The 18,803-nt window shown below is 43.2% G+C and overlaps 1 protein-coding gene and 1 long non-coding RNA gene across 5 annotated transcripts in view; both read left to right on the forward strand.

Moving 5' to 3' along the window:
• slc36a4 (solute carrier family 36 member 4) overlaps positions 1 to 18,803 on the forward strand; it is a 434,983-nt gene that overhangs the window by 183,307 nt on the left and 232,873 nt on the right. The gene's annotated exons all lie outside the window — the stretch shown is intronic.
• On the forward strand, positions 773 to 10,872 carry LOC140391690 (uncharacterized). Its single transcript, XR_011935157.1, has 2 exons — positions 773 to 1,176; positions 10,423 to 10,872. It is a non-coding gene; the product is annotated as an uncharacterized lncRNA (long non-coding RNA).

Below are 18,803 nucleotides of genomic sequence, written 5' to 3' on the forward strand. Positions count from 1 at the left end.
GCCATCCCCTGCCCCGACATGACCACAGCCACCGTTGTAAAAGCCCTCCACAGTATCTTTACCCTGTTCGGTTTCCCCGCCTCAATATACAGTGATAGGGAGTCCTCCTTCATGAGCGACGAACTGCGCCTATTCCTGCTCAGCAAGGGCATCGCCTCGTGCAGGACGACCAGTTATAACCCCCGGGGAAACGGACAGGTAGAGAAGGAGAACGGAACGGTCTGGAACACCGTCCTACTGGTCCTACGGTCCAGATATCACCCAGTCTCCCATTGGCAGGAGGTCCTTCCCGATGCACTCCACTCCATCCGATCACTGCTGTGTACCACGACAAACGAAACACCTAATGAACGTCTCTTTGTCTTTCCTAGGAAATCCTCCTCCGGGACCTCGCTCCCAACCTGGCTGGCAGCTCCTGGACCCATTCTGCTCCGCAAACACATGCGGGCGCACAAGTCGGACCCATTGGTAGAGAGAGCTCACCTTCTTCACGCTAACCCTCAGTACGCCTACGTGGCGTACCCTGATGGCCGGCAGGATACGGTCTCCCTACGGGACCTGGCGCCCGCTGGATCCCCACCCGCCTCCCACCGGCGCACCCCACGGCTGCCCACTTCCCAGGTGGATCGGTTCTTCCACTGGTCCCACCCAGGGGTGATGAAGCTACCGAAGAAGCCAAAGTCACGCTCCCGGAGTCACGGATGCCCAAGCCAGTGCCTGCATCACCGCCGAAACTGCGACGATCACAGAGGACGACCAGGGCCCCCGATCGACTAATTGCTTCATTCTGATATGTACATGTAAAATGAATACTGTAAATAGTTGTGACATGTAATAAGGCAAAACACTGTACCACCATAACCTCTACCGTATGACACGAGAGCACCACCCCCTCCGGACTTTTATTTTTTAACAGGAGGTGAATGTGGTAGTCGGTATTAGGGGTGTTACGGTACCTAGGTTTAGGCTGTAAGATCATTGATGTGGGAGGTACCTGAGACAGGAAGATCATTGGTGAAGCCTGCCTGCTGGTTCCGCCCAGTAAGGCGGAGTATAAGAGCCTGTGTCTCCCCAGGAGCTTCATTCTGTACCTGCTCTGCTGGGGGAAACATCTAGTCCAATAAAGCCTTCAATTGTCATCCAATCTCGCTTCTGGAGTCATTGATCGAGCATCAGGTATGTTCATACTGTACCCAAATTCCTTTTTAAAAGCTCTTTCGGACAATCTTTTGTTCTCACCATTTTTAACCATTGGGATTAGCTAGACGGATAGTAGATTTTTCTGTTTTTTTTCTCCTCCTTTTATATCCTGCCTCACAACAGATTTGAAGTGAACCAACCACTATTTATTTATTTTTTAATTCAAATTTTATAATGCCTTATCACGTCTTCAGGCTGCCTCAAAATTCTTCATAACCAGTTAGCTACTTTTGAAGTGTAGTCTTTTTGTAAGATGGCAAACAATCCATTTGTGCACAGCACATGAAAGGAATAGTCACTTAATCTGTTTACTTTTTGCACTGATGTTTGAGGTAGGGATATTGGTCAGAACATTGGTAAAACTCCTTGTCCTTATTTCAATAGCGCAATGAGATCTTTTGTGCCCACATGAATAAGCAGATCTGACCTTGATTTTGTATTTAATCTTAATGTTGTTTCCCAAGTGAAGAAAGCACCTGCATTTCTATGGTATCTTTCATCACATCAAAATCACTTCAAAGCCAACCAATTATTTTTGAAGTACACACAAACCATGGCACACAGCAATGAAATAAATAGCCAGATGATCTGTGGTAGTGATGTTGGTTGTGGGATTATAAAGAATCATAGAATTTCTACGGTGTAGAATGAGGCCATTTGGCCCAACAAGTCTGCACCGACCCTCTGGAAGAGCACTCCACCCACTCTCTTTCCCCCCCCCCCCCCCCATCCCTGTAGCCCCATAACCCCACCTAACCTGTGCATCTTTGTACACTAAGGGGCAATTTAACATGACCGATCCACCTAACCTCTACATTTTTGGACTGTGGGAGGAAACGGGAGCAGGCATTGGGAGAATGTGCAAACTCCACACAGTCACCCAAGGCTGGAATTAAACCTGGGTCCCTGGTGCTGTGAGGCAGCAGTTCCAACCACCATGCCACCATGTCTCCCCTCCCCACAATGCAGAGTCATCATCCCCTCCCCTCCTCCAACGCACGCTGTCATCATCCCCTTCCCCCAACATAGTCGTCACCCCCCCCTCCACCAACACGCAGTCATCATCCCCCCCCACTCCACCAACACGCAGTCATCATCCCCCCCACTCCACCAACACGCAGTCATCATCCGCCCCCCTCCACCAACACGCAGTCATCATCCGCCCCCCTCCACCAACACGCAGTCATCATCCCCCCCCTCCACCAACACACCGTCATCATCCCCCCCCCTCTACCAACACGCAGTCATCATCCCCCCTCCACAAACACACAGTCATCACCCCCCCCCTCCACCAACACAGTTATCTTCTCCCCCCCCCCCCCCACCAACTCTGTTATCATCTCTCTCCCCTCTTTCCCCCCCCCCCTCCACCAACACACTGTCATCATCCCCTCCCCTCCCCTCCCTGCACTTCACACAGTCATCATCCCCTCCTATCCCTGCACCTCACACAGTCCTCACCCTCTCCCAATTCACACAGGTCAAGACATTGGAAAACTCCCCTACTTGTCTTTGAGTTGTGCTGTTAATCTTTTACATTTACTTGAGATGGCAGACAAAGCATTGGTTTGACATTTAGTTTGAATTACGGCACCTCCAACAATGCAATATTAAAAATTGGAATGTTGGTCTGGATTATGTGTTCAAGACTTTAGAGTGGGGCATGAAATGAATATCCAAGTGCAGTTAGAAATTCTGGGGTAGGAAAGGGGTATATTGTGCTGCAATAAGGGCTGAGCTTGCACCTGTTAAAGAATTGTGTTGCAAGTATAAAAACAGCAATTTTTATTAATGTGTGTTTCTGTCAGAGGTTTCATTGAACTGATCTTTAGCTGTCTGCCTCCAGAGGCAGAGCCAGAGGCAGAGTCATGGCATGGTCACATTACGGCAGAAATTCTGAGATGTTAATCAGACTGGTTACATATCAAAACCCTTTTATATTGAACTAAAGATGCAAATATCCTCTTTTTTTTGATGTTCTTTGTAGAGTGTTGTTCCTGTAGCCCGTGGCGACTGCTGTTGTTCCATGTCAGTTGTTGGGGACTCTGGGTGATAGTCCTGTGCTCAGTACAGCTGGTGAGATCCGTTTTCCCGACTGGCCGATTTGCTCGTTGTTCGGTATGCCTGTGGTTTAGTTGGTTGTGTTTTTTAACTCCCACTTTCAGTTTGCCAACTGTGGAGTTGTGGGCCTTTCTTCCCTTGAGTTGCCTCTGAAATGTGTTTTGTCAGATACCACACAGCTTGGTTTATTGAAGATTTCAGTTTCTCTTGTGTTTTCAAAGGTATAGACTCAGCTGGAAACTTGCCCTTCAGCGCATTTCATTGCATTGATGTGGTCGACAACTATCTTTCAGTTTGCTTGAATATTGTCCCTCTCTCTGGGGTCTTTTGTCTTCCTCACTCTGGGGTCCTCTTGTCTTCCTCTCTCTGCGGGGTCCTCTTGTCTTCCTCTCTCTGCGGTCCTCTTGTCTTCCTCTCTCTGCGGTCCTCTTGTCTTCCTCTCTATGCGGCCGTCTTGTCTTCCTCTCCCTGCGGCCCTCTTGTCTTCCTCTCTCTGCGGCCATTTTGTCTTTCTTTTCTCTGCGGTTCTTTGTTGCCCTTTCTCTGGCACATTCAGGGTTACCAGCCCAAGCTTTAGACTTGCTTCAGCTGAGATGAATGGCCATTACGGCTTGCCTATGATCTGGACCTCAGAATTTTCCTTCTTGTCATTGCATTGAGTTGTCAGACTAATTCATCCTTTCTTTTTTAGTCTTGTGCCGTTGTGTGTAGCACAATCGTTAGCACTGCTGCATCACAGCACCAGGGACTCGGGTTCAATTCCAATCTCTGGTGATTGTCTGTGTGGAGTTTGCACGTTCTCCCTGTCTTTGTGCGTCTCCTCCAGCTGCTTCAGTTTCCTCCCACAATCCAAAGATATGCAAGTTAGGTGGATTTGCCATGCTAAATTACCCTTAGTGTCCAAAAATTAGGTGGGGTTATGGGCATAGGTTTGAGGCGTGGACCTAGGGAAGGTGGCGATGCAGACTCAATGGGCCGAAAAGCCTCCTTCTGCACTGTAGGGATTCCATGAGCCTTCCAATCTATATAACCTCAGGCTTGTTTTTGATTACTTCATTTTCAGATCACTACATTGAATCACTTCACACCGACGTGTGAAGGTCATTATGTTGTATGGCACTCCAGTGGCTATGTGACACTTCTTGTTCACTTGATACATTCCGTCTGTGGTCGACTTGGTAATAGTCATTAACCATTTGTCATCTATGGACTTGACTGAATCGACCTCTTGTATAGTGTATAATTCTTCATCCTGTGTGTCCACTGATATCAGTGGCGATTTGTAAAGGCTTGTTTTGCTTTTTCTGGCCAGGCATTAACCTTTGTATTCCTGTGCTTGCTTTCCTCCACAGTATTTGTAGCTTGCCGTTTGTCGGCAATTGCTCACCTATTTTGACCTGCAATGTCTTCAGCATAATGTATCTCATTATACATAGCATATATGTGCTCTGGATGACGTTTTGCAATTTTGCATTTCGGCACACATCTATCGCTTTCATTAGCATCAGTTTCTGTTCTTTCAGTAGACCGGCTCCCACTGTGTGGTGTCTCACTCCTTGAGCCAAACTATCTTTAAGCAGATCATTTTTTAGCTTCCAAATTCACGTGATTCTGCTAGCTGCATTCCTGCCATGATGTATCATGTTCAAAGTTTTCACTCTAAGCTCTCATGTTGAATACATTGATTTCATATATAGCATTAATTAGGGGTACACCATGTGCATTTTTGTTTTCAAAATCTCTTATCCTTTTTCTTTGCTCATCTGTTAGATTTAGGGTGCCTTATATTCGTAGCCCCTCCCCTGCAGTGTTAAAAGTGTATGTACTCTTATTATTTCTCATAGATTTGCCATTGTAACTGGAAAAACTGCCAATTTTGCAATGCATCATTTTTCAACTGGCTGGAGATGGGATTGGAAAATTTACTGCATCCATTTTTATTCCGTATTTACTTGCAGCCTTTGTCTGTGTTTCCTTTTCTCTGCAGCAAATAATTTCACTTGCAGCCTGTACGTGCCTTTCCTTTGTCCCTTGCAGCCTTTTGACCATTTTTCTTTGTTCATTTCAGCAGCTGTTTGCAGATTTTGAATCTTGCTGTGTTCCTCGATTCTCATTGTCTTCTCATCTCCTTTTTCAGATATCAAAAATCTATTTTCTGCCATTCTCTCCCGACATTATGTTGCAAGTACAAGGACAGCAGTCTTCATTAGTGTTTGTTTCTGGGAGAGGTTTTTTTCAACTAACCTTAGATATCTGTCTCCAGAGGCAGAATCATGGCATGGCCACATGACTACGGAAGGCCTGAGGTGTCAATTAGACTGGTTACATTTTCAAAGCCCAAATAAACTGGAACCCTGAGCAGGAACAATTAAAAAAAGTTAGAGAAGACATTGTGCCACTGTGAGTCTGAGAGCAGGAGCTGAAAACATATTGTAAAGTGACATCAGGACATGGGCCGGTGGGGTGAGCGCCATTTCATTTAGTTACTTGGGGCAGCACGTTAGCATAGTGGTGAGCACTATGGCTTCACAGCACCAGGGTCCCAGGTTAGATTCCCGGCTTGGGTCACTGCCTCTGCACGTTCTCCCCACGTCTGTGTGGGTTTCCTCCGGGTGCTCCAGTTTCCTCCCACAAGTTCCGAAGACGTGCTGTTGGGTAATTTGGACATTCTGAATTCTCCCGAACAGGTGGCAGAATGTGGCGACCAGGGGATTTTCACAGTAACTTCATTGCAGTGTTAATGTATGCCTGCTTGTGACCATAAAGATTATTATAACTTAAACTAGATCAATAAATGAAAAAAAAAACTGTGAGCTTGTTGATTGGATATATAAATTTAAATTAATTAAATACCTAAAGTAAGTTTCGTTAGAAATGGCAGGAATGTGGTGTGCCGCAGCCAAATGATGAGAGAAGTCAAATACACATTCCGCTTTGAACCCAAGTTAGTGTCTGTGGATTTCTCTTCAGAATTCTCCCAGATGATTGTCACATGAGATTTTCCAAACTCCATTTCTAAAAACACGCTTTAAATCTCCTAACGCAATAATGGTTTGCATTTCAAAATCAAGACCAGATTTTCCAAGTGACACTTTTAAATAAAGCTTCTGCTCGTTTTAACAGCGAATCCTGTCCAGTATTTTACACTAACCCCTTTAAGATTTCTTTGTCTTGACTGCTGTGCGAACAACTCACAATTGCTTTAACTCTCGATTCGTAGATTGGATTAAAATGGCATCATACGTTTGCTTTACTTTTGAAGGCCTTTGTCCCACTTAAATCTAGTTACTGCAATTATCTCTTTAACTCAGAACGCTTTGTTTAATCTCCCTGGAATTTTTCTCAACAATACCTTGCTCTCTGATCACATACTTCAGTCTTCTTAACTCTTTCTGTCCCAATTCCTGACTGTAACTTTAGAAAACCTGCCTCTTTGCAGCTCCCATCCTGTCCAGTCTTTCTTCTGGCTGAGTTGAATGATTATCACTCCCCCAAGGTCTTGTCTCCAACTGCCAACAAATTCAGCTAAAACTAAAACTTGAAAGCTTCTCTACCTTACAAGGTCTGAGTTGCTAAGCAACACTTGCATGCTAATGCCTTTTATTTCTTCTTCACGCTGTGGCCCTCTTTAAGCACAATGGAAATGGAGTTGGAACATAACCAATCCTCACATATGCAAACACCTTTGTCCAACATGAATCGAACTATCAGTTTTATTCTTCCAGGCGCAGAAAAATTAAATTAAACACACCTAAAACTGTACCTTGTATCTAATGTTTACCAATACAAAATATAAATCCCTTAAAATTACCTTTGTTTTCCTAACAGTTGCCCACTCACTTAACCCTTAACCTGTCTATATCTCTTTGCAGCCTCTTGTGTCCTCAACACAGCTTACTTTACCACCTAGCTTTATGTCATCAGCAAAATACGGATACATTATTTTATGTCTCTACATCTAAGTAATTAATATGGAATGTAAATAGCTGAGGTAAATGCACTAATCTTTGTGGTACTTTACTATTCACGACTGCCATCTTGGAAAAAGTCCCAATTATGCCCATTCTTTGCTTCCATCTAATAACCAATCCTCTATCAAGGCTAATATATTACCTACAACTCCATGCACACTTATCTTGCCTATTGACCTTTTGTGTGGCTCTTTATTGAAAGCCGTTTGGAAATATTGGTGTACTACATTTCCTGGTTGCCCATTATCTATCTTACAAGTTATATCCTCAAAATACTCCGATAGATTTTTTAACCAGGATTTTCCTTTAGTAAAACCATGTTGACTTGTTCTAATCGTACGTGCTTTTCTAAGTGCATTGGTAACACTACCTTAATAATAGATCCCATCATTTTCCCAACAACTGATTTTAGGCTAACTGGCCCGTAGTTTCCTGTTTCCTCTCTCCCTCTCTTGAAACGTGGAGTAACATTCGTGAACTTCCAATCTACTGGGGCCGTTCTCAAATCCAATGAATTTTGAGAAATTACAGCTGACACATTATTATCTATACAGCTATTTCCTTTCGAACCTTCGGCTGTTGGCCATCAGTCCCCGGGAATTTGTTGCACTTTTTTTCCTGAAGTTTCCCTTATAAATTGCTGCAGTGCAACTTGTAGATTATACACACTGCTGCCACTATGTGTTGGTGGTGGGGGGAGTGAATGTTTAAGTTGGCAGATGATGTGCAGAAGGTGAGTACTCTGCAGAATTCCCAGCCACTGACCTGCGTTGTAGCTACAGTATTTATTTGGATGGTCCAGTTCAGTTTGTGATCAATGGTCGCCCAAGGATGTTAACAGTTGGGGATTCAAAAATGGTAATGTCATTGAATGTCAAGGGGACATGGTTGCGTTCTTTCTTATAGGAGATGGTCATTGCCTGGCACTTCTGTGGCACGAATGTAACTTGCTACTCATCACCTCAACCATGAATATTGTCCAGATTTTACTGCATATGGACATGGACTGCTTCATTATCTGTGGAGTCGTGAACGGTACTGAACATTGTGCAATCATCAGCGATCATCTCCACTGTGACCTTATGTTGGCGAGAAGATCAGTCATGAAGCAGCTGAAGATGGTTGAGCTGAGGACACTACCCTGAAGGACACCTGCAGAGATGTCTTGGGAATGAGATGATTGACCTCCAGTAACGACAACCATCTTTCTCTGCGCTTGGTATGACTCCAATTAGTGGTGTGTTTTCCCCCTCATTCTCATTGACTCCAGTTTTGTTAGGACTCCTTGATCCCATATTCGGTCAAATTCAACCTTCACCAATCAGTGATGAGGAAATAGCAGTGACATTAAACAGATACTTTGTTTCTGTCTTCGTGGTAGAAGACAAAATTATTTCCGAAATACTGGGAAAACAAGGTTCTCGTTAAAATGAGGAACTTCTATTCCTACTAAAAAGGCAATGGAACTGAGAAACTTAATAGGAATCAAGACCAGCAAATCCCTTTCATCTGATACCTATGCGCTAGGTTATCAAGAGAGGTGGCAGAGAGATAATCGTTTCATTGCTTTTGATGTTCTAGAATTCCCCAGATTTCAGAATGGTTCTTGCAGAATGGAAGTTAGCAGTCATACTTCTGCTACTCAAGAGGACAAAGAACTCTTGGCATTAATGGTAGGACACTTGCTACAGTCCATCAGGGACATAGCACCAGAGCACTCAGAAAATCATGAGAGTGGGGAGAGTAAACACAGATTTGAGAAATTTTGCTTGTAAAATCTGTTAAAGTTTTGTACGGTTGCAATTAATAAGGGGGAAACCAGTGGATGTAGTTATTGATTATAACCAGTGCTTATTACACAGAATTAGGGCTGATGCGATTGGAGTTGATAGAATGGCATGGATTGAGAATTTGATAACTGACACAAAACAAAGTATGAACAAACAGCTCATTTTTGGACTAACTGTGTAACTAGCGTAGCAACAGTCACTACAACCGGAGCACTGTGTACATTCTTGGTATTCTTACCTAAAGAAGAATATACTTTTGAGAGAATGTAACAAAGCTTGACTAAACCATCCTCTAGGGGGGGAGGGGGAATGGCCTATGAGGAAAGATTGACCAGATTCAGCCTCTAGTCTCCAGAATTTAGAAGAATGAGAGATGAGTTCATTGATGTAAATGAAGTATTGAGAGCTTGACCGGTAGATGTGGAATACTGATTCACCATCTCCGAATAAGGGACTGAACCATTCAGAACTGAGATGTGAAAACATTTCTTCACTAAAATGTTTGTGAATCTTTGAAATTCTCTACTCCAAAGGGGTATGAATTCTCAGTTGTTTATCTTAATCAGTTTAGAGATCATTGGATTTTTGAATACAAAGGAAATGAAGATTTGACAGGCAGATCGAATTGAAGTAGATCAACCATGATCTTATTGAATGACGGAAGAGTTTTGAAGGGCCAAGTCTCCTGTTGCTTTTCTTATGATCTTGTGAAAATCAGAGTTACAACTGGCTATGTGGCATGCTGCTCTAGGTTAATATCACTCCATTTGCATTTCCTCCTCTCTATTCCATGGGCAGTGACTCTCCCTGGGGATCTCATCCCAGTGGCCCTTCCATGTCCAAGTGCAAATGTTGGCAGGGTATTCAGTTGATGAGGCATCACGGCCTGCACCTGACTCTCATTCAATTTACATACGCTATAGCAGGAGTGACTGGACAGTGATCAGGAGAAGGTACATTGGTTGACTTTCCCCCTCTCTAGCTCAGGGACACTAAGCTAACTTATCGGACCCCTAATGCACAATTCGAACAAGATCCTCAAGGTAGAAATGGAACCTGGCCTCTTTTTTACATGCAGCTCAGTACCATGTTGCATGTCATAGGATAACTCTGCATAAGCTAAGGATAGAACCTGCTAGGTGTTCCCTCCTGTGGTCATGGCCATTTCCACCCACCAGCCCTAAGTTGAACAGATGATACACCCCACATATGCGTGCACATTTTAATGCTCAATTTAAGGCTTATCAGTTTAATGGATCACTTCTTATTTCAGATACCCAGTGTCAGCAAACACTCCCAGAGTAGATACAGAATGAGTTATATGCAGCTTAAAGATGGGTGGAGGGTTGAGGGGACAGCTCCTGACCCATGTGGCTGATGTGTCCCTTCATGTTTTCCAGGTGTAGTGGGGGATGACATCATTCTTTTGTGAAGTGGCCTTTGGAGGATCCTGCAATTGAGATGACGTTTTCCTGGCTGCGTTATGCTTCTTGGATATTGATGCTCATGGTATACAGTCCCTCTTCTTCATCTGCTGCTCCCCCCTCAGGCAAGATGATAGTACCTTCTTCTGAGGTCTCAGCGATGGATTGGGACATAGATGAATGTGTGGATATTCCCTTTGGATTTCCAGCATATTGGGAACAATTTTTTAAGGACTGCTGAATAAGACATTTGCTCAAATATTTGTTGATCAAATTTCATGAATGTAGGTAAAGGTAGAAACAAATACAGTTTTTATCTGTTGCACAATATTATGGGTAGCCATACAAAGTGAACTTACACAATTAAAAATATAACCATTTACAGTGTATTATATCTATATATTAAAGTAACAATTTATAATCTGACATTTCCATAGGTGTGCTTTCTTTGTCACTCGTAATAGAAAGCTTTGGTCACTTTTTCTTTCTTTCTGAAGAGATGGTATTTTATCCCCTTCCTTTAAGTGTGATTTGCACCAGCTTCCTCCTGTGGGCGGCACAGTAGCACAGTGGTTAGCACTGTTGCTTCACTGTGCCACGGCCCGGGATCGATTCTCGGCTTGGGTCACTGTCTGTGTGGAGTCTGCACATTCTCCCTGTACCTGCGTGGGTTTCCTCCGGGTGCTCCGGTTTCCTCCCACAAGTCCCGAAAGACGTGCTGTTAAGTGAATTGGGCATTCTGAATTCTCCCTCAATGTACCCGAACAGGCGCTGGAATGTGGCGACTGGGGGCTTTTCACAGAAACTTCATTGCAGTGTTAATGTAAGCCTATGTGTGACAATAAAAGATTATTATTGTTTAGTCCCCATTATGCATAAGACATGGAAGTTCTTTGTTCAGCCTTCTATATTCCTTCCTATTTTTAACTAGTTTTTTGTACTCTACTGAAGCATTAGTTGCCGGTAACTGCATGTGATGGGCATTTCGAGTGCATGTAAGTTCCCCTCCAAGCCACACATGATCCTGACTTGGAACTGTATTGACATTCCTTTCACTGTCGTGAGATCAAAATCTTGGAACCTCTGAGTGTACCTACAGCAGATGAACAAGGACAGTTCAAGAACGTGGCTCACTGCCACTTTCTCAACAGCATTAGGGATGGGCAACAAATGGCTGGCCTTGCCAGTGGTGCCTACATCCCATAAAAGAATAAAAATGCCTATTGAAATTCATCTCTTTAGTAATGTTTTTGCACACCAGTTGCCTCAACATGCCGCTAATGTGAAATAAGTTATGTTCTGTTAACTGTGGTCTGTGGGATCATTTTCATTCATTGGTTTATTATTTGTTGAATCTTGTGTTCTGTTAGGTGAATTAATCTAAGATATACATATATATATATAAAATATATATTTAGTTTACAAAAATGTGGAAAGCTGTACACTAACTATAGTTGTGTGTAAGCTAATTCTGCTCAACTAAACATAATGTCAAAAGCGCACTACCCTACATGCCCAAAATGCCTTCCAGATTAGTCTTAAACTCAACCTCCTGGAGATGTCTAAGAAACGTTTTGGTTTAAATGCCCTTCCAAATACATTGTTGCTACCACTGATGGGCCTGCAATGCTGGCTACACTGTAAACAAGGCAGTACCTCTGCCACTGGCCCTTGAAGGTAATGATTCTCTGTTCTTCCAAGGGTAGAAGTGCAGCCGCTTGCAAATGTTTACATTTGCTGTCGTCCTTTGGCTGCAGGGAAGGTGAGTGCTCGACCACCAGTACACTACTTGCCACTGCACACTATTGGCAAGGATCCAGTAGGTAAGAAGGAAAGGCACAAATATACATTGCAGTTACCATGCTGTGTAAATAGAATTTCACTGTTATGATGGCCAATAACCAGATAATTTCTAGGCATAGTTTTGTAAAACAGTGGGTGCATTATTGTTTTTATTACTTTGCCCCACCGTTTAAGAAAGACTTTGGGATTGACCCAGTGGACTGGAATAATCTTTTGGCCTGCGCTTTTGTATGATATTTTATCAGATTTTGACTAATTGAAGGCATTCAGTTGGTAGCTTAACACATTGTCTTGTACAGAGAATCTGAGATTTGTACTAGATAATGGCAAATAATCAAACATTCAACAGCACAAAATCTTTATTTTCATATAGTATGGCTTTCCCAGTGCATAGAGTTTAATCCTACAAATGGTATGTGAGCAGAGTTCATAGACTCAGCCTGATGTGTTAAGCCCAAGATGCTTTCCCTTCTTTTTGGCACCTTTGTTTCTGGAAAATAATTAAAGCATCTTGAAAAGAATCAATGTGTAATTGATGTTGCCCACTTACTCAAATGATGCAGTGTAAAAGTTGTATACTCTTATAAAAGAACACCATTTCAGATGCTTTAAATGAGTTTGTGTTTGTATGTTGGATGTAACAATGAAAAAAGGTATTGATATTGTAGTCTAATCTGCCTGGCCAGCATTTGTATCTCGCTGAGTTTCCTTGCTTGGCATCATGATAGAAGGTAATTCCATTTTGTTATGTTGAAATTTGCATAATAAATGGATATTCCATTTAAAAAAATGTTTTATTTTTAAAACATTAATATGCACACTCTCTTAATAAGATGCAAATCCAGACCAGCTATTCTGTCGAGTATGAAAGTTGGTCAGATTGTGGGTTGGCAAATCTCTCCATAAACCCTGAGGATGTTGATATGATCTTCGGCTGTTACAAATCAGAATCTGCTGAAGCCTTTTAATCCATAACTTGATAGCTCGCAATAATTTAGATTGGAATAGTTATTAAACATTTTTAACTAGCAAGGTTCTGCACACTGTTCGACTGTGTACAGATATCGTTTACGCTCATTACTTCCGGCAATTCAAAGTGCAATTTAGTTATGTCCCCTCATCGAGAGTGCATATAAGCATTACGTTTAAAGCATTAATTAAGTAATTGCCTAAATTATAGTAAATGTGTGTCGCATGTCACCAGCATTGTGCAACTTGAGACCGGCTAAAATCTTTGTGGAAACACAACTGATTATAGTCAGTGGTTGGTTTCAACTAATATTTTCTTCTACCATTCAATTTCTCCATACCTCTTCCTCTGCTGAAGTGACGACAATGTGGATTCAATTCATGTGGTGTGTAAAACCTACCCCCTCCCCACATTACACCTACTAATCCTCCAAGTGAGTGTGTAGGTGTGAACCTGGATCATTTTACTTTTAGACTGATCTTCATCTGACATCCACGTACATGCATTGTTCAGTGTGGGTTGCTATGAAGCAATTACAACCAAGAACCTACTTCAAATTATCTTCCTGGAAATGACTTGAAACTATTTCTCTTACAGACTTATCCTTTCCTTTTAAAAAGAATTTAGTGTACCCAATTCATTTTTTTTCCAATTAAGGGGCAATTTAGCAAGGCCAATCCACCTACCCTGCACATCTTTGGGTTGCGGGGTCGAAACCCACGCAAACACGAGGAGAATGGAGCAGCACGGTAGCATAGCGATTAGCACTGGATTCACAGCGCCAGGGTTCCAGGTTCGATTCCCCGCTGGGGCACTGTCTGTGCGGAGTCTGCACGTTCTCCCCGTGTCTGCGTGGGTTTCCTCCGGGTGCCCCGGTTTTCTCCCACAGTCCAAAGACGTGCAGGTTAGGTGGATTGGCTATGCTAAATTGCCCTTAGGGTCCAAAATGGTTAGGACGGGTTATTGGGTTAGGGGGAAAGGGTGGAAGTGAGGGCTTAAGTGGGTCGGTGCAGACTCGATGGGGCCTCCTTCGGTCCTGTATGTTCTAATGTGCAAACTCCACACGGACAGTGACCCAGAGCTGGGATCGAACCTGGGACCTCGGTGCCGTGAGGCAGCAATGCTAACCACTGCGCTACCGTGCTGCCCGACTTATCCTTTCTTTGTAGCCTCAGGCAAAATGAAAAAAGGACTAGCTAATTGGTATTTGAAACGGGTTTTCCTTGTTTGTCCGATTTGGTACCACACCAAATACTGCATATAGTCGCCATGCCATTGGGGATAACTCGAGACTCGATTTTCTGAATAAAGAGGGAAGGGACTTCACAAGGTTTCCAGCAAGTAGCTCCTACTCTTTTAATCTGGGAATGAGGTGATTCAAGGCCACTAATTTCTCTGTTTAGCCCCATTTCTTTCATTCATTTGAGTTCTTAGTTCTGGGGTGTTGTTATGGGCATGAAATTTGGATCCATAGTCCTTCTGGAGACAGCGCTATGAAAGCTGGAGGCCCTGGAGTGGGGTGTCCATCATCTCCATCAGCTTCTGGTGCAGCCTGGGCAGTGCCTCATGCTGAGAAAGATACGCGCACTGGTATCTACTACATGTACCATAAGCCTCTGTAATGGTGCCACCATGATGTCACTCAGCCCTGCTAGCTGATTTAGAACCTTGGAAAAGTTACAGCACAGAAGGAGGCCATTTGGCCCATCTTGTCCATGCCATTCTGGTGCCCTTTCTAATCCCACTTTCCTGCACCTGGTCCATAGCCCTGTAGCTTAAAGCACTTTAGTTGCAGATCAGGTACTTTTTCTAAGAGGTTAGGGTCTTTGTCTCCAAACCCAACTCTGGCATGAATCCCAGACTCCCACAATCCTCTGCGTAAAAAAAGTTCTTCCTTATGTCCCTGCTACATCTTCTGCCAGTTACCTTGACTCAATGTCTCCTGGTTCTAGATTTCTCCACCAAGGGAAACAATTTTATCCTGTCCACTCTTAACTCTTCCCCTCATAATTATCCTGTCCACTCTATCTTTTCCCCTCATAGATCTGTACACCTCAACTAAGTCATCCCTCAGCCTTCTTTGTTCCAAGGAAAATAATGCACGCTCTATTTGAGAACTTGGATCATGCAGGTTCATTCAATGTATTTGTGGGCCACTTGGCAAAGAGTAGGTGTTCAGCTGCAAGAGGAGGTCCATCATTAATGTTATATAATGGGCCAAGGGTCGAAGTGCAATGGTAATTTCGAATAACCTCCATTGACAGGTGTCTGTAAATGCTGTATGTATTTAGAGGTGCTGTGGTGAGTTTCTGGATTCATCTGTCAGTTTTGCAGCATCCACAAAAGAAGGACAAAGGATTTGGTGATCTGTCCACACAAAGGCTGCATAGGAGCTGCAGTTGTAGTGCCTCTGGACCTGCAGCACAGCAGGCAGATTGTACAGACATTAGAAGGGGCCAGTGCAGTTCTTGGCTGACTGAAGGCAGAAAATTGGGAAATGTGCGTCTTAGGTAAGGGAAGTGAGATGGTGTGAAAAGCAAAAGATCCATATTCGCACCATCTGCAGCTTACTCAACATGCCAGGTTGTAGGATGGTGTACTGAGTTGAGAAGGAACATACTCTCATGTTGAATGTTCTCAATGACCCTGAACTCTGTTGCAGCCGGCCCCAAACTCTGCTGTATGGCTCAGGCCATGCAAGTTCCTTGTTCCCCACTGGTACTTCTCAGCTACCATTTTATCTTGTGTCGCCTTGTCCTGCAAGAAACAAGACAATTTAATTTATCGTGTTGCACTGTGATATTGCGATGTCTCTGTCACATCAGTAGAACTGGGAGAGGGTAGCATGTTTGCAATGTGCGTGAGGTTGACATGGTGTATCTGGATGCTCGATGTAAGTTGTCTGTTGAGGTCTGCTCATGGGTGAGTGATGGGGTGTGGTGCATTGAGCATGAGAAGTTGAGAGGCGATGTCTTGCGAAGATGCATGTGAGGCTATTTGGCTTTTTGCAGCATTGTTGCCAGATCCTCTGGGCCAGGCTTTGGATTTGGACCTCGCCATCAGTTCCCACTCCTTTCTTGAGCACCTCCTGGCTTCCTGTGGAACTATGGTTTCTTTCTTCCTCTCCATCTTTATGATTAAGTGAACCCTGAAGTCTTCTCTTGGCCTTGGTTTTCCATTTGACTTGTTAGAATTGCAACAATTCAGCAGCAGCCTCTTATTAAGTACAGCTTCTCTTTAATGGAATAGATTTCCTTTAAGAAGTGAAGGACATGGCCCACAATTTCCTGGTTCCCCAACATCTCATTTAGGGAGTACCCCAATGATGCGCTGGGGAATTACTCTAGGAAGTTCCCACATAGGGGTTTACCTGCCAATTGCCCAGACGTACTAACTTACACTGGACAAAATTGCGCTGGGCTGGGAACCATCCAACAGAAGTGATTTAAATCAATTCTCAGGACATTATGTGCCCATGTATACGAAAGGAGCACTCGCTGCTCAGTCCCCACTTGGGCAACCATCAGCACTTGTGACCCACTGAGACCAGCTCTGCAATCAGGTAAATGAGAAGGCATTGTCAAGCTTGTCAACCTCCATGGCAGTTGGCTCAGCCAGGTCACAAATTGCGAGCTCATGCCCCAAAACGGTTATTTTATGATTATTCTACAGCAATTCTTTATAAAATACATGCAAATCTGAAAAACCAATAAACATTGAGCCAAATGTAATTTTGTTTTGTATGACATGGTTCCAGGTTGTTATTTTATTTGGTATGAATGATTGTTGCATGCAACCATGTGATTGTGCGTTTCCACCTGAAAGAGAGTAAATGGGCTTGCATGTATTATTGCTTATCATAGATTATTGTAGAATTTACAGTGCAGAAGGAGGCCATTCAGCCCATCGAGTCTGCACCGGCTCTTGGAAAGAGCACCCTACCCAAGGTCAGCACCTCAACTCTATCCCCATAACCCGGTAACCCCACCCAACACTAAGGGCAATTTTGGACACTAAGGGTAATTTATCATGGCCAATCCACCTAACCTGCACGTCTTTGGACTGTGGGAGGAAACCGGAGCACCCGGAGGAAACGCACACACTGGGAGGATGTGCTGACTCCGCACAGACAGTGACCCAAGCTGGAATCGAACCTGGGACCCTGGAGCTGTGAAGCAATTGTGCTATCCACAATGCTACCGTGCTGCCCTGGTGAGATTGCCTTCTGCTGAGTCTGAGACTGCTTATGGTGAGATTGCCTTCTCCTTTAGTAGATGCAATGTGGAACAACTGGGAGGAAAGAGACACAGAAAATTTGAACTGATAGTACATGTCTAGTACAAGTGCTGAGGAGGGACAACATTTGTGCCGAACCTTGAGCCTGATACTGTGCATTCAAAAATGTATTTGGCTCTTGTCCCTATCTTGGTGATACAATATGTGCAGAAAGTATTCGGAAGACAGAGCCCGTTTTCATAGTTGTGTTAGAGCTGAAAGATGCTTTACAAGTTGAAATTGCAGATGGAATTACTCACACCAGAATCCATACTTGCAACAGAGTATAAATAGTGGATGACTTTTTCAATTCATCTTTCTTTCTAAATAACCGGCCTTTCATGACGTATATTGACAACGGAATGTATTTCTGTTTTTGCGCTAAGTAATGTATTCAAAAGATTTGAGTTTCGAATAATTACATTTCACAAGTACTTGCAATATTATATATGCAAGCTTCAAGCAGTTAATTTCATGAATAGATTTATATTATGTGATGAATTATAATTATTTGATGAAGTAAGGGTTAAAGCTTGGGTTAGAATGTGTTTGACTGCTGCAGTCATGTTTAAAGGATTTTGGTTTGAAAGAGAGCAAAGCTTTTAGGAGCCAGAGGTGCAATCAATTGTTGTAGCAGCTTCGGCTAATGCAATCTTGTTATGATTAAGGAGATTCCCTGGGGAGTTAATTTGTTTTCACCTTGGTGAGATGATGTCATTGCTGGGTGGAGTTAAGGTATCAGGCATTTTGAGAAAGCATTTTCAGTTCAGTTCTGTTTCTGCCTGAAACTGAGATCAAGTAACACAGTGCTCCCTGTAGATTAGTTAAAGAGATTAGCTGTATTTAAAGCAGTGCCCATTTAGTTTGAGGACAAGGGGGAGTTGAAAGAAGCCAGTTGAAACAGCTTATTAAGAAATCCAGCCATAGTTTCTGCAAAGGTATGGACCGGAGTCAGATCTGTTCTGTACATCAATGTCTAGAGATCAATAAATAACTCTGTAAAGCAAGAATTCTTCTGTGCCATTGGCATTTAGGGTGAATTGAGAGCTGAGATGCTCTATTTTCTTGTTTAAGTGGGAATAAAGATAGCAAGCATTCACTGTGTTGAGTAGCATTGTTTAAGGGGTTTCGGGTTTGATAAAGATTTTAAAACTGTGTTCGTGTTAAAGTTTGTGAACTTGTCTTTTCAGATCTTTCTGATTTGTTGAATTTACACTTGCTGTCTACTTTTCTCGATCTCTTTAAGAAATTGTCAACAGATTCACCTTGTTCCTGCCTCAAGCTCAAAAATTCATATTGGTGGATTGAC

Source organism: Scyliorhinus torazame, chromosome 15 (genome assembly GCF_047496885.1).
Source record: "Scyliorhinus torazame isolate Kashiwa2021f chromosome 15, sScyTor2.1, whole genome shotgun sequence".
NCBI classification, from domain to species: Eukaryota; Metazoa; Chordata; class Chondrichthyes; order Carcharhiniformes; family Scyliorhinidae; genus Scyliorhinus; species Scyliorhinus torazame.